This window comes from Mastomys coucha, unplaced genomic scaffold, assembly GCF_008632895.1.
Source record: "Mastomys coucha isolate ucsf_1 unplaced genomic scaffold, UCSF_Mcou_1 pScaffold6, whole genome shotgun sequence".
Lineage (NCBI taxonomy): Eukaryota > Metazoa > Chordata > Mammalia > Rodentia > Muridae > Mastomys > Mastomys coucha.
The window spans coordinates 42,275,461-42,281,132 of NW_022196912.1; the positions used below are offsets into that span (position 1 = coordinate 42,275,461).

Genomic DNA, 5,672 nt, shown 5'->3' on the forward strand with positions numbered 1-5,672 from the left:
TATATATATATATATATATATATATATATATATATATATATATATGTATGTATGTATCCCATATTGGACAGGTTTTATGTGCATTGGGAAGAATCTGTGTTTGGATGGTGTCTGTTACAGCATTTTATACATTTTTATTAGACTTAGTTTGCTTAGGGAAATGTTAGAATTCATATCTCCTACCTGATCTGCCCAATACATTCACCCATTATTGGGTCTGTGAAGCTGAGGTTCCAACATGACTCTTGAGCCCCTTATTCAACCCTTCAACACTCTCAACTTTGACTTCATTACTTTTGGTGCCTTGATTTTGGTGAATCAATTAATTATTGCCACATTTTTCTTCTTAATCTTTTAATCATCACATAATATATATCTTAAGCTGTGGCAATGTTTTTGTTTGTTTGTTTATCTTCACTTAGTTTGCTTCATTGAGACTTGATCCAAGCTCATAAAGATCATAAAAATAACTGTTTCATGATGCTTCAAAGGTTAGATTTTGGGGGGGGGGCGAGGAAAGGGTTTATTTGGCTTAAACTTCCAGATCATAGTCCAACATTGGAGGAAGTCAGGACAGGAACTCAATCAGGGTTGGAACTGGATGTAGGAACTGATCCAGAAGCCATGAAGAAGTGCTGCTTACTGTCTTGCTTCTCATGACCTGCTTAGCCTGCTTTCTTTCTTTCTTTTTTTATTTTTTTCTTTTAATGGATATTTTCTTTATTTATATTTCAAATGTTTTCCCATTCCCAGATCTTCCTTCTGGAACCCCCCTAACCCATCCCCCCTCCTCCTGCCTTTATGAGGGTGTTCCCCCACCCACCACCCACTCCCACCTTCCCGCCCTGGCATTCCCCTACACTGGGGCATCAAACCCCCTCAGGCCCAAGGGCCGCTCCTCCCACTGATGTTCAGCAAAGCCATTCTCTGCCACATATGTGGCCAGAGCCCTGGGTCCTTCCATGTGTATTCTTTGGTTGGTGGTCCAGTCCCTGGGAGCTCCAGGTGGTCTGGCCAGTTGACACTGTAGCTTCCCCCATTGGTAGGGTTAAACATGACCACCTCTGTCATTCGCCAACAGTCACTGTTTATTCTACTACTGTGAGTGAACACTCTTGTTTTCAATTACACCTGCCAGGACTGATCTGTCCAATCTGATCTCCTAGAGAGGATTCTTCAGGTCAGTCAGGTTTATTGTTACCCTAGACAGGTTCCTCTGAGTTCTTTTCAGAAAAATATACATCTTAGTGTAAATCTCCATGGGATGTAGTGTCTATTTGGGGAAATCAAGTAATGCCTACACAGTTACTTTTCATCACAAAGAACAACAATTTACCCCAAATGACTCCATGCAGTAGTTGGACATTTTGAACAGAAACATAATGACACAAATGACTTTGCATCTTCTTTATACAAGTCAACAACAACCATATGTTCAGCACATACCCTGGGGCACAAGCTGGTAAGTTATTTATTTATGCAAATAAAATATTGTCACTTATAAACTTTATAAATTAAGCAGGAAACACATGGACACAGGAAGTTATTTAAACTGACTTAGAAATACCAGATCTGTGAACTTACTGACAGAAGACCAAAAAGTAAAGCAATGTCCTCAAAGAACACCTAGCCCTGGGATGGAAAGGTACCCATTGGCCCATAAGGAGGACACTGCCCCAAGTTTTCTAGTATACACATCACAGGATTGACAAGTGATAAACTCTTTTACTTTCCCACTGGAACTAAGATGATTCTGGAGCCCCTGACTACAGCTTGAGTCAGCTCTGCACTCTGACAGCCCCACAGGAGAACAGCTCTCTGCCAGACTCATCCTGATATATAACCACTTTGGCTGACTCTGCCTCTGTATGACTCTCTGCCTTTTCCTTCTAGCAGACTGCTGTGATCACTTATCACTGCCACAACTTTAACTCTTTTTTTTTTGCCACATTGCTGTAAATAACTAAGACTTAAAGAAATAAATCTGTTTCCTGAAGGCCACAAATAACTAGTAGAATAAGGAGTATCCAGCCGGCGAGATGGCTGAGCATTTGCCACCAAGCTTGATGACCTGAGTTCAGTCCCTGGAGCCCACATGGTAGAAGGAGAGAAGACACTCTTCCAAGTCATCCTTCTACCATTGTGGATTTGTTTGTACACATTCAGAAGTGTGAGTATGTGCTATTGTTTAAGAGCTTTGCTAACTTTAGGAGGTGCTAACCTGTGTGTGTGTGGGGTTGGGGATCAAGGGTGCAAGTGTTCTGGAAATTCTAACTCAGCAGGTGCTCTCTGAATCCGTATTTCACTGGGTCAGAAAAGCCTCACAGAGCAGATTGTGTACATCTTCTGTAATCACACTGAGGAGTCCATGTAATCTCTGAGAAGACAGACATACATGGGAGGTACTTAAGAAAGAAATGGGAGAGTGAAGGGAAGGCAGCTTAGGTGAGCACAGCTTCCCAGGCTGGAAGAGGAAAACACTGAAGCAGATGATGTAAGGATCCTTTGTTGGGAGTATTCCATCCCACATTGCTGCTGCTCCAGCTGCTAGGCATCTCTCTTTCTCACTAGTGTGATGTAATATCCTTCTTAGCTGCAACTATGGTGTTAAACATCCTCTCAGCTGTTAGATTTTTAAAAACTCTCACTCAGTAGACCGCCAAACACATTTTCTTGTGATTGAGATATATGACATCCTCTGAACCCTGACATTATGTGGTAAAATGTTTACTGGGATTCCTTCTTTCTGAAGTTATTTTGTCACATGCTAGCCACCATCACAATACAGCAAGTTCTGTGGATGGGGCTCCTTTTGCTGCCAGCAAGATAATTTGGGGATTTGCAATAGATGGAATGGACATGAGCATCAGGTCCTGAAGTACAGCTCCTGAAATGGTGACTGGGACTAAGCATAGGTTTATCAGAGGTAGAGAGCTCTGCAGAGCCCTCCACTGTCACCCACCGTCCAGCTACAGAAATAATGCCAGACTTCAAGTAAATGATCAGGAATCATGAAGGAGGCAGGCCTGCTACTCCAAGCTGGAGAAAAGCAAGGCACCTTAAACATGATTCAGATGAATGGCAAGCTCAATCATCCTGAGATGTGCACTTTGGAGAGGTCACCCACAATTTTGGTCCTGCCATCTGTAAATGCAAATGGGCATGCCGTGTTATGAGGTAATTATGAAGATGAATGTTACAAATCGCGAGTGCCTATGAAAGATCAAGTTATTGTTACTTTAATACCTGTGATAAATCTGTTTCAGAGTTTAAAGGATTATTCCTGGTGCCTGTGTTTTTACAATCTTCTAACCTAATTCCTATGTGACAGCGCTCTGATTTCTGCTTTAACAACAGGGCATGCACAATAGGTTAGGGAAAGTGTTTAACATAGGGGAAACAAAATGGATCAAAGCAATGAATAATGGCCTTTAGATAATGAAATAATGTTAAAACCAGAGTGTGAAGTTTGAGTTTCTGCTTTAAACACATTCCACCATGAATTATAAGGCAGGGAAAGAGCGATGACAGGTGTCTCTAACAAGAGCAGCCACATCACACACATGTACCCACACATACACAGCTGCTCTAACACCCTTTGCATTCACAAAAGAGAAGGAAGACTGTTTAAACAGAAACTATGGAGTAAAAGCAGACAGACAGAAATTTCTAGAATATTTCAGGGGCTCCATAAATATTCAAGGCTATGCTTTCTCTTCACTCCTAAGTCTTCTGTGGTTAAAGATAGTAGTGGTGTCCAATCAACAGGACAGATTTTTAAAAGTTAATTATGTATGTATCTGTGTGTCTGTTTTTATGATGTGTGTGTGTATGTGTGTGTATGTGTGTGTATGTATGTGTATGTGTGTGTGCATGTGTGTGTGTATGTGTATGTGTGTATATGTATATGTGTGTGTGCATGTGTGTGTATGTGTGTGTGTGTATGTGAGTGAAGGTGAATACACAAGAGTGTAGGTGCCCACAGAGGCCAGAAGAAGACATCAGGTTGAGCCTCTGGAGCTGGAGTTACAGGTAGTTGTAAGCCACTCAACACAGGTGTGGGGAACAGATTTAGACCTCTGCAAGAGCAGTAAGCACTCTTAGTGGCTGAGTCATCTCTCCAGCCCTAGATGGGTTTGTAAGGAACAGTGTGGGTCAAGGTCATATATTCTAGTTTTTTTCCCCATGTTTCATATACTACCTCAGTTTGAGATTTATTGCTGTGAAGAGACATCGCGACCACATCAACTCTTATAAAACAAAATTGGGGCCGACTTACAATTTCAGTGGGTCAGTCCATTATCATTATGGCAGGAAGCATGGTAGACATGGTTCTAGAGGAGCCAAGAGTTCTACATCTTGATATTCAAGCAACCAGGAAGAGACTGGAATTCCACACTGGGTAGAACTTGAGCATAGGACACCTCAAAGTCCACTCACAGTGACACTCTTCCTCCAATAAGCCCACACCTTCTAATGGTGGCACTCCCCATGGGCCAAGACATCAGCTAAGACCCCTCCTCCGATGGTCCAGCCCAGTACCAGCCTGAGTACATTTTTTGGAGATACAATGAGCTCTAATTCCTTGCCCTCTGACTTCTTTGATTCCTTCACAACTTCTATTTTCATTTCGGTCAGTAATCCCAACGCAGGTTCCCCAGTTCCAAAAAAGCTGTCTTCCCTTGCTGCCCCTATAGGAGAAAAGTCACCGGATTTCACCAGCCCATCTTACTCCACAAGGATGGATAGATCGGAATCAGGTGTTTCTCAGGCTCCTCAGGGACATTTGGAGATGTCCCTGAATCTCCAAAGCCATTCTCACAGATCCAGGCTGTGTTCGCTGGGAGTGATGACCCCTTCGCCACAGTCCTGAGCATGAGCGAAATGGACCGGAGAAATGACGCATGGCTTCCCAGTCAGGCGACCAGAGAAGTCCTGATGTCAGTAGCAACCCAGCAGTATGGCACTATATTCATAGACAAGGAGAACCCCACTATGCACGGCCTCAAGTTTGACAACATTCAGGGAAATGCAGTTAAAGACTCAATGGTTCACTTCCTGGGTGAGAAAGCTGCAGCAAAGAGACAAGTCTTAAATGCCAGCTCGGTGGAGCAGTCCTTTGTGGGGCTGAAGCAGCTCATTAGCAGCAGGAACTGGAGGGCAGCAGTTGACCTGTGTGGACACCTGCTCACAGCCCAAGGACAAGGCTATGACAAGAGCGGGCTGCCCACCAACCACACCACGGATTCCTTGCAGCTCTGGTTTGTGAGGCTGGCGCTGGTGGTGAAGTTGGGCCTTTTCCAGAATGCCGAGATGGAATTTGAACACTTTGGAAATCTGGATCAAGCAGACCTGTATTATGAATACTACCCACATGTGTACCCAGGACACAGGGGCTCCATGGTCTCCTTTTGAATGCATATTCTGCATGCAGAACTACAGCAGTATCTGGGGTACCCACAGGAGTCCCTGGACCGATTACACAGGGTCAAGACTGTCTGCAGCAAGATCCAGGCCAACTTGGAGCAAGGCTTAGCTGAAGAAGGTGATCTGAGCAGCATCACTCAGGAAAGCAGGCTGTGAAGGTCTCGTCTGGGCCGTATGGGGTCAGTAAACACATTTGATTGGTATGTAGAGCATGCCTTAGGCTGGGCTAGTCAGACCCACTGACT

The 5,672-nt window shown here is 43.7% G+C and overlaps 1 pseudogene across 1 annotated transcript in view; it reads left to right on the forward strand.

The window, feature by feature from the left end:
• Positions 1–5,583, forward strand: part of LOC116080993 — a 75,459-nt pseudogene extending 69,876 nt beyond the window's left edge. Inside the window, exon 2 of the transcript XR_004114705.1 lies at positions 4,502–5,583. The product of XR_004114705.1 is annotated as a trafficking protein particle complex subunit 12 pseudogene (transcript). The remainder of the gene's footprint in view (positions 1–4,501) is intronic.
• The last annotated feature ends 89 nt before the right edge of the window (positions 5,584–5,672 follow it).